This window comes from Acanthopagrus latus, chromosome 1 (assembly GCF_904848185.1).
Source record: "Acanthopagrus latus isolate v.2019 chromosome 1, fAcaLat1.1, whole genome shotgun sequence".
NCBI lineage: Eukaryota > Metazoa > Chordata > Actinopteri > Spariformes > Sparidae > Acanthopagrus > Acanthopagrus latus.
In genome coordinates this window covers 8,452,949-8,465,458 of record NC_051039.1, presented here as the reverse complement: position 1 = coordinate 8,465,458, position 12,510 = coordinate 8,452,949, and the positions used below count along the sequence as shown (strand labels likewise).

Sequence of the window (12,510 nt, the reverse complement as noted above, 5' to 3'; positions counted from 1 at the left end):
CATTCTGAAGGTTTTTTTCAAGGTACTTAATAAGCACCTTTGTCGTTTTTAATGCCAAACATTCGAATGTCTTGAATAGGATGATTTGGTTCTTTTCTTAGTTTTCAGTTGTTATAGGCCACATATCTGGAACAAACTCCCTGGAAACTGCAGGTCTGCTCCAACTCTCACCTCTTTTATATCGAGACTGAATACCTTTCTGTTTGCCACAGCCTTTCACTGAAGTAATTTTAAGGCTTCAAACTGCACTGTGACTTTTATTCTCTAGTCTTTTCTCGTTTAAACCTTTTCTACTTTCCTGTTTCTTAACTTGTTTCAACGTTTTGTCTCTTGATTTCTTCCTACTTGTTTATAACGTATTTTAAATGCAATTTTTAATTTCTTTTAATGTAATCTTAATGCCCCTGTAAAGCACTTTGAGTTGTCTTGTGTCTGAATTGTGCTATACAAATCAACCTGCCGAGCCGTTACATAATTGGAAATGAGATATCTCGGGATTTGGGGCTGTTGGTTGAACAAAACAATCAATTGGGGAGGTTTATTTCTCGCCAAACAATCTATTGTCATTCTTCTTATTATTATAAAACTATAAATAATCATGATGGGAGAGCAACATGTGAACAGCGTCATCTATAGATGTCTACATCCATGACAAATTAAAGCTGCAGTACAAAATTCCAACCAACTCAAGTAGGTGTGGATGTAAAACTAAAAAGATGAATGCTACCTCTATTTAATGTTAATGTTACATTACATTTTCCTCCCTATTCAGTGTTAACTGGCCTCCGGAGATTAATGACAGTCATAAGACTCCTTTGATAAACTTGATTTAATATTTTGTTACTTCCCCTGACTTTGCAACACCCTCGTGCCTCCAACATCACATATTTTTACCATAAGCTGAAAAAAGCACTTATACATTTTTGGAACTGGAACTGTTTAGTGTTCCCAGAATTAAAACCTAATTGAGTTGGATCTCTGATACGCACAACGAACTAAACTAGGACTGTGTGATGTGAAGAGGTTGCTAGTAACTCTAATTATGTTTCAGCCATGTTTATCTGATCAGTTTTTGGGTTTTTTTTAACCAAGTTGGTCGATCAAACAGGACTAAAAGACAAGTGGATATTGAGTTTTGATTCGTCAGGAGGCCAGAGACAAGACTTCAATTAGAGGGCAGTTAGCTGTCAGCATGATGGTTATAGGCATTGTTTCCTGTGCTCTGTTTCTCTTGTTTTGTCTCTGGATCGCCCAAATAATGAATTAAATAATCCCTTAATGCAACTTAAGTCACATTGGGTGATGCACAGGGCCCGATAGAGGAGCTGATGGCTTTGGAGCAAAACAGCTCTCGGGCACCAGACAATTTGAGACCAGCTCTAAATGGAAATGGAAATACTCCAGTGCCATACTTAATGACCTCATCCTCAAACACGCTTTCATCGTGCACCACCATCAACAAAAACACCGCCATCCTCTCATTAGAGCTCGGAGCAGATACAGAGGGTGATCCCGTGCCGCTGAGCATTACTGGTGAAGAATAGGCGTCCCCGTGAGTGAAATCAACATTCAGCGCACCGAATGTCCACCCCTTATTCTCCCGTACAAATAAACAGACAGAACAAATCTGTGTCGCGCCATTATTTGTCATATTTAAACTACCATTTGTTGTCACCGACTATTGTGATGTGACCGCTCAACTTGCCATATCTATTTCTGCTTAAGTCAGTGGACAGCAACCGCAGCAAAACAAAAAAATTGTCTAATCTGGCGTTGAATCACACACAACGCTTCTAGTTAAAATTGGATTCGAGGAGATATTAGGTCGACCGTGGCAGCGGAGTCAGCAAAGAGTGTTTTAATAAATGTCCCCAAGCAGCAATGATATCATACATATCTACTTGCATCTACAATTTTTATCACAGCGCAATATTTTCCATGAAATATATCAGATTTTTTTTTTTTCATAATACCGCATGCCACATGAGTTTATCCTCATATTCTCAGAGAAGCTGAGGCTCAGACTAGTTCATCGAGCAGTGAACAGCGTGAGCGTCTGACTTCCTACTGCATAATTTCCTATTGCTTTTGGACGGCGCCCAAGGAACGCTGAAGTGAACCCAAGTGAACGTGTCTGAAAGTGTGACAAAATACGCTCATTTAGACAATAATCGCAGGGAGCATGTTTATGGGTCATTAAACAAAAGCATACTGTGATAAGGAAATCTCGCACACTAAGCTCCTGCTCATTAGAGCGACTCGTAGGACTCAACTAATTACTTTACAAACATGACAGGACACGAAGAATGTGTCATAATCTGCCTCTTGAGAATTAGAGCACACCTCTGCACTGCCAACTGTGACTTGTATTAGCGAAAAAAAATGGCTCAAACGGTATTTTCTTTAAAAAAATCATTTTTAAAAAAATCACTGTTCTCTCTTCCCTCTGCGGGTAAAAGGAAGTGCAGGAGTCACTGACACTTTGTGTCCCACAACAAGAGTCCTCAACAACACGAGTCTTTACAATGGAGCCGGTTATATAAAGTGGATATTGAGTTAAGTGATCTTTAGCGATGCAAAACAGAGACAAAGAGGAAGTAAATTGGACTCCGGCTGCATAATAGAGATCTAATAATGGAAATATTCATCAGTGATTAGACGGAATTAAACGGTTGAGTGACTGTTTTCTCAAACCAGCAGTTAATGATAGGATTGGCTGTTGGATAACAACAAATCATTACACAACCCTAAGTATTGAGTATGTAGAGTGAGAGCACTGACACAAGCACTTGTAAGCATCTTCAGAGCCTAAATAGTGTATTTATGTATTATATATATATATATATATATATATATATTTCTTTGAACTTATCCTCATATTTATATCTCTTTTAGTGTAGATGCTGACTGATGAGTAACTGCTGACTCCAGAACATAAATGTCGCTGCTTGGTTATTTTTACTTCTATACAAACAGTCCAACTTCCAAGTAACAGCAACTGACAAAGAAAAACAGTAAATCCTGCAAATGTTTGACATTACTGCTTAAAAAAAAATAGTAAAACAATTAATTATCAAAATATAAGGCAAATCATTTTCATTTGATCAACTAACTGATGAATCTGACAGTTATTGCATCTTTAGTCGCTGTTGGTTTGTTCATGATACCCAGTTTACTGTCAAAGAAACCAGAAAATATTCACATTTTTTGAAGCTTGAATCTGAGAATTTTGACTTTTGTTTCTTAAAAACTACTCAAACTAATCAATCGATGATAAAAACAGTTGGGGATTAGTTTAATAGTTAACAACTAATTGACACATGCTGGCAGCACGAGTGACACGTTCACTTCTCGACTGCACAATGTCAGGCACCTTTAGTCTGATTTCATTCAACCTATTCTATTGACAGATTTCTTGGCTACTTTTTGGACACAACTTATATATTATCACCTTTAAAGGGGTGATATGACAACATGTTAATACACAACTGCTTGTATAAACATCCAGATAATACAAAATGCCATTAGTATATACATGACTGCAAGTCCAATATTTTCTTCTTTCCTATCTCTTTAGCAGCAAGATGCTCCACCGTGTTCACCAGGTAGTCGGTAACTTTGTCCGTCTGTTGTTCGGTGCCGGGCAGATAGCATACAGCAGCTTTATCAGCTCCTTTTCACTGGAAATAGCTGGAGAGAAATTGCTGAGAGCAGTGAGAGTCAACCAAGACAGTAAAGTTGCGGGCCGTAAAAGCCAAAACAATACGTTCAATGTCTTTGTAAAAGCTGCTTTGAGCTAGAGGGAACTGCAGAGTCTGGCGGTAACTCTCTGTGGGCCACAACTGGTGTCCCCTTTTATATTCACACAGTCATATAATCCATTAGTGATATAAAAAATATCCATTAGAGAGGCTTTAATAACCCTAATTTACAAGGTCCTCATAAAAAAAAACAAACTAAAGTCAATGTTGTTATCAGTTTTTGGACTGTACTCTATTCAGTTTACCTTGTTTCACAGCTCAAGCAAATAAAAAACTGGGAAAACAATCAAGAAAATGAAAAATGATAAGACATTTTTTGGTGATTTAATGGTTTTATGGAGTTTTTCTTGCAATTTGCAAAGACTTGCAAGATTTTACTGAAGACCGCTTGATCGTCTTCTGACTTTGAAAAGTGTAATATCATGCTTACTGTGCTTCTTGTGGACTGATTATAGAGTCCCTTTGAGATAAGCTTTGATTCTTCATTTCAGTGTGTTCCACAGTGAATCAGACAGAAAACTTTTCTCATGTCAGGTTATTACATAATGAGACTGGTTCAGAGGAAATTCTTGACTTGTGCGGACTGAAGGAACAAATATGCATCTCCATGAATGTCTCAGGAAACACAGATTTAAGTGGTCAGACGCTGTTCGCATCTTTCTTTTCCACGTTCTCTTTTCCATGTTCCCCAAATTCTCCAAGTTCCAAAATCAGGAGCAAATATAAAACAAAAGACTTGTTGTTTTTCTATTTTTGACTTGGCTTTGTTTGAACCTTGTTACTAAATTAAAAAAAAACAACCTGCATGTCTCCAACCTCGTGACTATTATTAGCATGCTTTGCCCTCGTGTCTTCACTTTGAAGTTACGAAAACTGTCATCTGGAGCATGTGGGGCGTGTTGTGGCTGAGCCCGGATGCTTGCACCGGTTCTGCTGCGGCTGATCGAGGGGGGGGCAGGGTTCGTCGGGTTACATCAAATGGCATTCATGTGTCTGCCATAATAATCGTCATTAGGTGCCATTCAGCTGAATCTCCCCGTCGGCTCCCAGACAGAGTGACAAGGCTTTTCTGATCGAGCTGTTTGCTTGTTAGTGCTGCGTGTGAGCCGTGCCCCTGTTTTTAGACCCATTAATGATTCAATAACATAAGTGGACACAGATAAGGGGGAAGATTTAAAGAGGAGGACTCACTGACCCAGCACAGCTTCTTTTTGTTTTTTTTTTAACCATCATACAATCTGACGCATTCGCAGCTGGAAGCTGCTGAGTCCGACCACAGCCCTCCACCGTTGGCCACCGTGTAGCGATGGTGGACTAAGTGCTTCATTCAAGGGCACCTTGAAACGCAGAGGAGAGCGTTCCCCTCGCTTCCCTGATCTGATTCTCTCACACGGGATTCAAACTGGCACCGCTCTCATCACCAGCCAGCATCTCTAACCTCTGAGCTTCCACCGCCGCTTCTCCCGTATGTGTGTGTGTGTGTGTAATCAAATAGTTGCTGCTCTACAGTAAGCACTCTACAGTATGCATGTGTTATGCACAGTTCCCCTCGGATGAGCATTAGGTTTTACTTGATCTCACTGCCTTAAGCTTCCCATGTGCGTCATCCTGAGCTCCTGTGAAGCAGAAAAGTTCTCACTGTATAATATTGTAAATGATTAAAAATAGCACAGGGGAAGCATGGAAAAGGGAAGCCGGGGTGTGTGTGTATGTTGGGGGGGGGGATCTTAAATTGCTGCAAAAATGCTCTCTTGTATGTATAAGTATTTATAGACTCATTATGTTTTTCTTTTGAAGTGAGAGCCCACTCTCCTCTGCGAGACAGAGAGACGGACAGAGACAGAATGAGAACAGGAGAGGGGAAACATGCGCAGTGGGGTGGCGACGGACGAGACCAGATGCCAGGCGCCTGCTCTTGTTAAATTCGACCATGTCAGGCTGGTCATTGTTTAACACTTATCAAAATAACAAGCTTAATTCATTTTGCCCACTTGGCCATTATATAATCAGGAATCCGCGGAGTTTGTGTGATAACCGTCTTATTGCTTGACTGGCTTGACGCAAAGCGCTATTGGCAGAATTCCTCTACAGGTATGCGGTCTGACAACATAACATCCTTAGAGAGCGGTGGGGGTGTTGGATCAGAGTGATGCAAACAGACAGGGTGTCATGGAATATGAAGCCTGGAAGGTCAAATTTAAGTGAAAATACACAAGGAAAAAAAAAAAAGAGAGAGAGAAATTTTGAGCGAGCGTGTCTGAGGGTGAGTAAGCTGGGGAGGAAGAGGAGGAGGAGGAGGAGTACAAAGAAGGTGGGAGACTGAGACTGAGATGAGGGCGCAGAAAACTTGGCGAGGGGGGAATGCGAGACGCTACGGAGAATGCAAGCCAGAAAAAAGAAAAGAAACAGAAAGGTGTTTTCTCCGAGGAGGAAGTCTGGAATAACACGGCCTACATTCTTATCGTACGGCAGATGCAAATCATATATACAGAGTGGATTACTGCAGGCAGGGCTGTGTGTGTGCAGATAATCCTGCAAATATTAGAAAAAAAAATCACCTAGAAGCCGAGCCACCTTTGTAAAGAGTAGACAAAGTCAAATGGGCACATGCTGGGTCAATTTTTCTTTCTCAGATGACCCTGGAACGAGGCCCGAGCCCAGCAGGACGCAGTGGCACCTGCCAACACTGAAATACTGCGGTCAAACAAAAACAGAAGCTTTTCTTTTTTTCAATTTTCTTTTTTCCTTTTTTCTGTGCAGCGCAATTTTCCCATGATTGTTGCTATTAATATTACAAAAGCATGAACCCAGTCGCCCGCAGCGGAAGCAACAAACTAATACGTGTGAAATGGCGAGTCATTGGAAATAAAAATCTGAGCACCGTGCGTCTGCCCCGTATGACAGGCTCGCTGCCGATCTGCTGCGCTTTATCTCCACTATCATGCACTATTGTAAACCCTTCTATCTCGCCCGCTCTCGCCCGCCCCCCCCCCCCCCCAAGATGCATCCAGGAGTGAAAAGGGCGGCAGCAAACAAGCCGGACAAGGTTGGCAACACAAACACTGATAACATCATGCATACAGTCCCCGGCAGCGGAACCACAGCCAGCGCATATATCTCCCGCCTAATTAGATCTATGAGTGATCTGATGTTTGCGTTTTAATCCTTCCGAGAGCCAAAAAAGCCCCTCTGACAGGAAATCAGCGCACAAAAGATATGCAAGTCGGGGGGCGTGTAATTAATGAAAATGTAAGAAGTCTTTTACATGTTTCAGGACACAGAGGAGCGCTGAGGGAAACAGTGCTGACTGCAAGTTATCAGGTAGAGAGCAGCCTTGGGGGGACGTTAGCATGTGCTCTGTTTTTCTTTTTTACGTGTCCTGGCTGACAGCAGGGGCATTAACTAATCTATAGCTCGGAGTTAAGTGCCTCATGAGTAAAATAAGGAGATCTCTATCCTCTCCCACTCAATGATCATTTATTCAGCTCGGGCGAACTATAAATTAATTGCAAAGTCGTGACCTGCTGGCTGTTGTGGGTCCCCAATTAGTCCGTGTTTTTCACCCACCGAGCCCTTTTCCCCCCCCCCTCAGTCCTGATACTGTTAAGCCGCTCCGCCATACTGTGCCGCCGCGACGCTTATCACAGCGATCACCACAGAAACTGACAAATGCAGTGAGCGGCTACGACTTCCACGCCCCGCGCATATCTTTCTGCGAACAGTAGGAATGGCGAGGATGCCGTCAGCAGAGATACGCGCTCTGATTAGATAAAGTTGTCTTATTGCATTAAGGTTTGCGTTACCTTGTGTTTTTCTCCCAAATCACAGTGAACTCCAGGTAAAAAAAACACGGTGGATGGTATCATATCCGAAACCAATACTTCAGTCGTGATGAAAGGCACAAAATATGCGACTGCTCAGAGACTGTTTATTTTATCGGGAGCATAATCTGATAATGTCTCGGCTGAAAACATACAGTAGATACAGTATAGCACCTCTTATGTCAACTTCGGCACAGAGGCGTACCTTCTAACCTTTGGCCTTTTCCGTTATTGAGGGCCCCTGTCAAAACTTAAGCTCTGAGGCCCACATGAACTCCTGCAAAACACGGCAAGAACTGTATGGAAAAGCTGAATCTGCTTCACAAAGGCGGAACTTTGAAGCGCCCCTCCCTGTGTGCGTATATAAACATAGCCTGCTTTGAAAGTTGAGTCCTGAATAGTTTTCCCACAAAAACCTAAAAATATATCAATGTCTTTCTTCAGAATTACGTTTATTCCTCCTCTCTCATTGAAAAATCAAGAGAGAATCTGAGTATTCACGTAGTTTTCATTGAAAAAACTGACTGAAGGTCTCAAGTTTTGACTTTAAATTAGATTTAAAGTTAGATCTTAAGCAATCCTTGTGATTTTTAGTCAACGTAGTTAGTTTTAATTGTTGGTGGCGGGGTCCGCCTTTTTCCAACCAGGTGAGCGATTCACAGGAAGTGATGCATTGACATAATGGTTACTGTTTCTAATCTGTTTTATTGACTTTCAGCCTCCGTTTTTACAGTTGGCTCTCTTTGCACTTGTCAGCCCGTCAGAGCTGTAATATAAGATCGTAATGTAAACATCCCGACTGCCGCCACTTGGGATTAAAGTCTTCAACTGACACCGAATCAACCAGGACTGAAATCTGACGGATTACAGCTTAAGCCAGGATTTCCGTTAGCAAAGAATTGGTCCCGGTCCATGTGTCCTGGAAGATTTATATGTCCCGGATAAGTGGGAGAATTTCCGGTCAGATATCATCTGTGTTTATTGAACTTGAAAACAATTCATGGAGACCAGTGATGTTGTGCATTGGTGAGACTCAACAATCTTTCTCCAGAATTGCTTACTCCACCTTGTACACATGTCAAATTGTGCTTAAAAGGACATTTTTAAACATTATGACGAGCGAGATTTCAGTATGTCAGACTCCAACAGACCTTCCAGGTAAAAAAATTTAAGACTCAAGCACAGAGAAAATGTTCCTCCAATGCAGGAACGTAAAAACAGCCTAAGTTGGGGTTCAACTCTGCGCCTACATCACGTCACACAATGAAGCTCAAACATCCAAGTGCAGTTACAATAAGCAAAACACACGTGTGAATGGAGGAAGGCGAAGAAAATATGGAGTTGGACACAGCTACTACAAAGGCTTTGATCAGGATGCGGCAGGTACCCTGTAATGGCAAATTAATGAAGCTCTCCGGAAACAGCTGAACTTCTTTGACACCGTTGGTATGCGCTCAACACTCCCGTCCCTCCGACGCTGTGGGTGAAACTGTAGCGGCGTGAGCCAAAAAGGGGCACAGCAGGGTTCACAAAAGAGGCGGCCATGTCACCAGAGGTGGGGACACATGATACAGCCACCCGATATTGATACGTCTGTGGGAGGATGCATTATGCAGCGTCGCCGGACAGTCCCTGCCACCTCTCCAAAGACACGTGTCCTCTCCGTGCCGCTGCATTCTTCATCTAGACTTTTACAATCAGGGGGGAGGGGGGTTTTTGAATGCACGGTTTCAGACAGAATAGGCGGTAAACACTGGCACGCAGCGTGCTGTGAGGCAGATGGCTCATGAGCACAGCATGAATCGAGACACTTACAGCTTTAGAAAATGGATTCACATGGCCAGGTACATCAGGCGGAAGTGACACGTTATGAGCAAAGAGGCTATAATGAATAAGAGTATTTATCTGACTGGAGCGCATTCTTTTCCTACGCTCTGTTCTGGCGTAACCCTCCTTTAACCTTAGTAACTCCCTGTACCCCTCTTTAATCACGCTCGTGCACTCCTGATACTGATATGTGCGGCGCAGATAAACCCCTAGTCTAAAGGATTACAGTTTCTCACAAAACAAGTCTTTCAAACAGCTTTCCCCCTCATGATGAAAATGAAACAGGATGCTTCGAAATCAACATCTACTGTACGACATCTACGGGAGAACATTTGTTGTCTTTTCACAGTCGCGTCTTTATTAAGCGCCGCGCTGCTGAGCCAAATTTCCGTTCAGAATCTCCAAACAAAGCCAATGGATATTTAGAAAACCTAAAATGTTCTTTTTTTAATTGGAGACAGAGGCAAATGCCAGTTAATTCTGCATTAATGCCTCAAAAATATTCATTACACGGAGAGCAATAATACTGTAACAGATACTCGAGGTGTAATGAACGATCGGAAAATAACCCCCCGTCGGCACATGGCCAAGTCACGCAAGGCTGGAAAAGGATAAACTCTGTGTGTCACAGTCAAAAACAGACAGCCGCGCTCCGATGTGGCACTCTTTGGTTCTGGTTTGCAGCAGCAGAACTCCAGCGTGTCACTCCAGACTGTGAGCGGTACAGTGGGAGAGTCGCTGTTTCAACCTACTGAATGCCGAGCTTTTCTGCAGCACAAAATAAACAAAAACAAAAGAACAACAGAGGTGGTGTGAAACAAGAAGACCTTCTACAGGCCACTGATGTTCTCATTCACTAACTCGAGCTGACAACACACCAGTGGAAAAGAGCACGATGCCATTGTTGCCGGCCAACGAGGAATGCTCAGACTTTCCATCTGCCACCGCGCTTAAAGATTCAAAACGCAAACCCCTTTTTGTCACAGCATGTCAAATCAGCATATTGTCTCTTTTGACACACGAGATATAAATGGATCTGGTTTTTACGCACAGCGGAGAAGCTGCGAGCATCGTATGGAGAGAAGAAACAGACACGATCAGGATGGGATTGTGCGAGCATGCATTCGCGCAGGGGCTACTAGGTTTGCTGTTTTCTTCTTTTGTCATTAAAAACAGCGACATGAACCCATTTCACGATATATCCCATGAGCTAATATCCTGCAACAACAGCTTGCGAGGGATACAGTCAGTTGTGACAGTTATTTTTCCTGGCACCTTTTGTTTTTTTGCTTCAGCATGATTCAAGAAATTCCTTATCTGCAACAGAACAGGTACATTTAATATGATTTATTGGCACTGAGCTGAGCTCACAGCACCGACTCTGTATCCAGCCACGCAGCTCAAACCGCTCACCATGTGTTGCTGGCTTCATGCTAACTCACTCACTGGCCATTTCGTGCACTGACGGAGGGTTTGGCCATGCAGAGACAGCAGTGCTGCTGCTGCTGCTGCTGCCTGCAATATGTGGCCACAGAGCCTGCCAGCTTCTCCACTGAGTAAATTTCATTACTTATTATTTAATTCATCCCCCTGTTGATGGACTGCTGCGAAATCTCCAACAGAGTGAAGTCAATGCCAAGAAATTTCATGCCAACTTGTTTTGTTTTTTTTGTCGGAGGAGATTCAATCAATGCGACGACAGGAACTTGAATGCTATGTTGATAGAAAGTGTGGCAGGCCACTACTGAAAGTTCAGGCTGATCCAAGACAAATGTGTGGTTTCAAACAATCGTCCGTGGCACCGGACTCCCACAGATAAGGGCCTGTAAAACAAACGCCGACAGCCGACCCTTCGTCAAAACATTCCAACGCCGATTAAAAGCATGAATGGAAAAGTTTTCGCATCGATCAATATGTCTGACAGTTTGCATACAGATTCGCCGGCGGCTCTTTGACGAGGAGATTGTAATGGCCTTAAGTTAGGCATGCACGTCTCCAGAAGTTGAATGGAAAGTAGCAAATGCGCTTGAAAGGCATGAACTTCAGCGTCCACGTCATCCGTCTGCGCGGGACTCGTTGTCATCCACAGACAGTTTCACAAAAACCCAATTAAGCTGAGGGATTTTTCATCAGCTCCTTTTGATCCTCGAACGTCGGACTTTTCCTCAGGGTGCTCGGGAAAAAAATTGAATTGTCCAACGATCTGAATAAATAAATGGTATTTCCAAGCCGGTAATGCCGAACCATATGCAACGTTCAAGCGCTGCATGGGCGGATGGTATAAGTTAACTACATGCCTGATTAAATCCCTGCTGCTTGACCTCCTTACATGTGATTATCCGTAATTAAGGGAACAACTTCAAAAGACGCGCTTTCCTAAATTTATCTCTTCCCCCCTTCCTTGTCTCACACTTGTGTTTTTGCACGATTTCTCGACGCGCTCGACAAAATCCCCCAGAAATCTCACAGACAAACTCTTAAACTCTAGGCTGCAGATGTTTTTTGTTTTTGTTTTTTTTTACGAAGCCACTGCAGAGTTGCACGCCTGCTCATCGTGAAAAAGCCAGGAGAGCTTGGGAGGAAATCTCAGCGAGAGTCAATCATATCCTTGTGCAGCCTAGATAACGCTTAATATTCCTCGCAGGGGCTCTCGGGCTCTCTATCCACATGATGGAAATCCATTCTGACCCTAACATTTCTGCGCTGAGTGAAATGGTAATGTCAGGAGTGTATTTAGCAAATCACCCTACTCCAGCCTCCCAAATGATGACAGCCATGATACGTGTAGCTGCCAGTTAAAGTGTGTGTGTTGTACCTCAGCACGACAGGAGCCTCTTGGGATTTTTCTTTTTTTTCTTCCTCTGTCCTCTCTTGACTATTAGATTATGAGCGTTTTACCACTTTCACCGAAGCAAGACAAACACTTATGAGTCACTGTTGCCCAAACTCGGGAGGATTTTTTTTTTTTTTTTTAAATCCGAGGTGCCCATATCATAATTAAATTCACGTTGAGGCGGTTGTGTAGGTTCAAACACACACACTCACACAGCACACAGACGCACGCATACACGTGCGCGAGTGTCATCATCGACCTAGTAATT

The 12,510-nt window shown here is 42.9% G+C and overlaps 1 protein-coding gene across 1 annotated transcript in view; it reads right to left on the bottom strand.

Moving 5' to 3' along the window:
• mtnr1aa (melatonin receptor 1A a) overlaps nucleotides 1–12,510 on the bottom strand; it is a 35,836-nt gene that overhangs the window by 21,818 nt on the left and 1,508 nt on the right. The gene's annotated exons all lie outside the window — the stretch shown is intronic.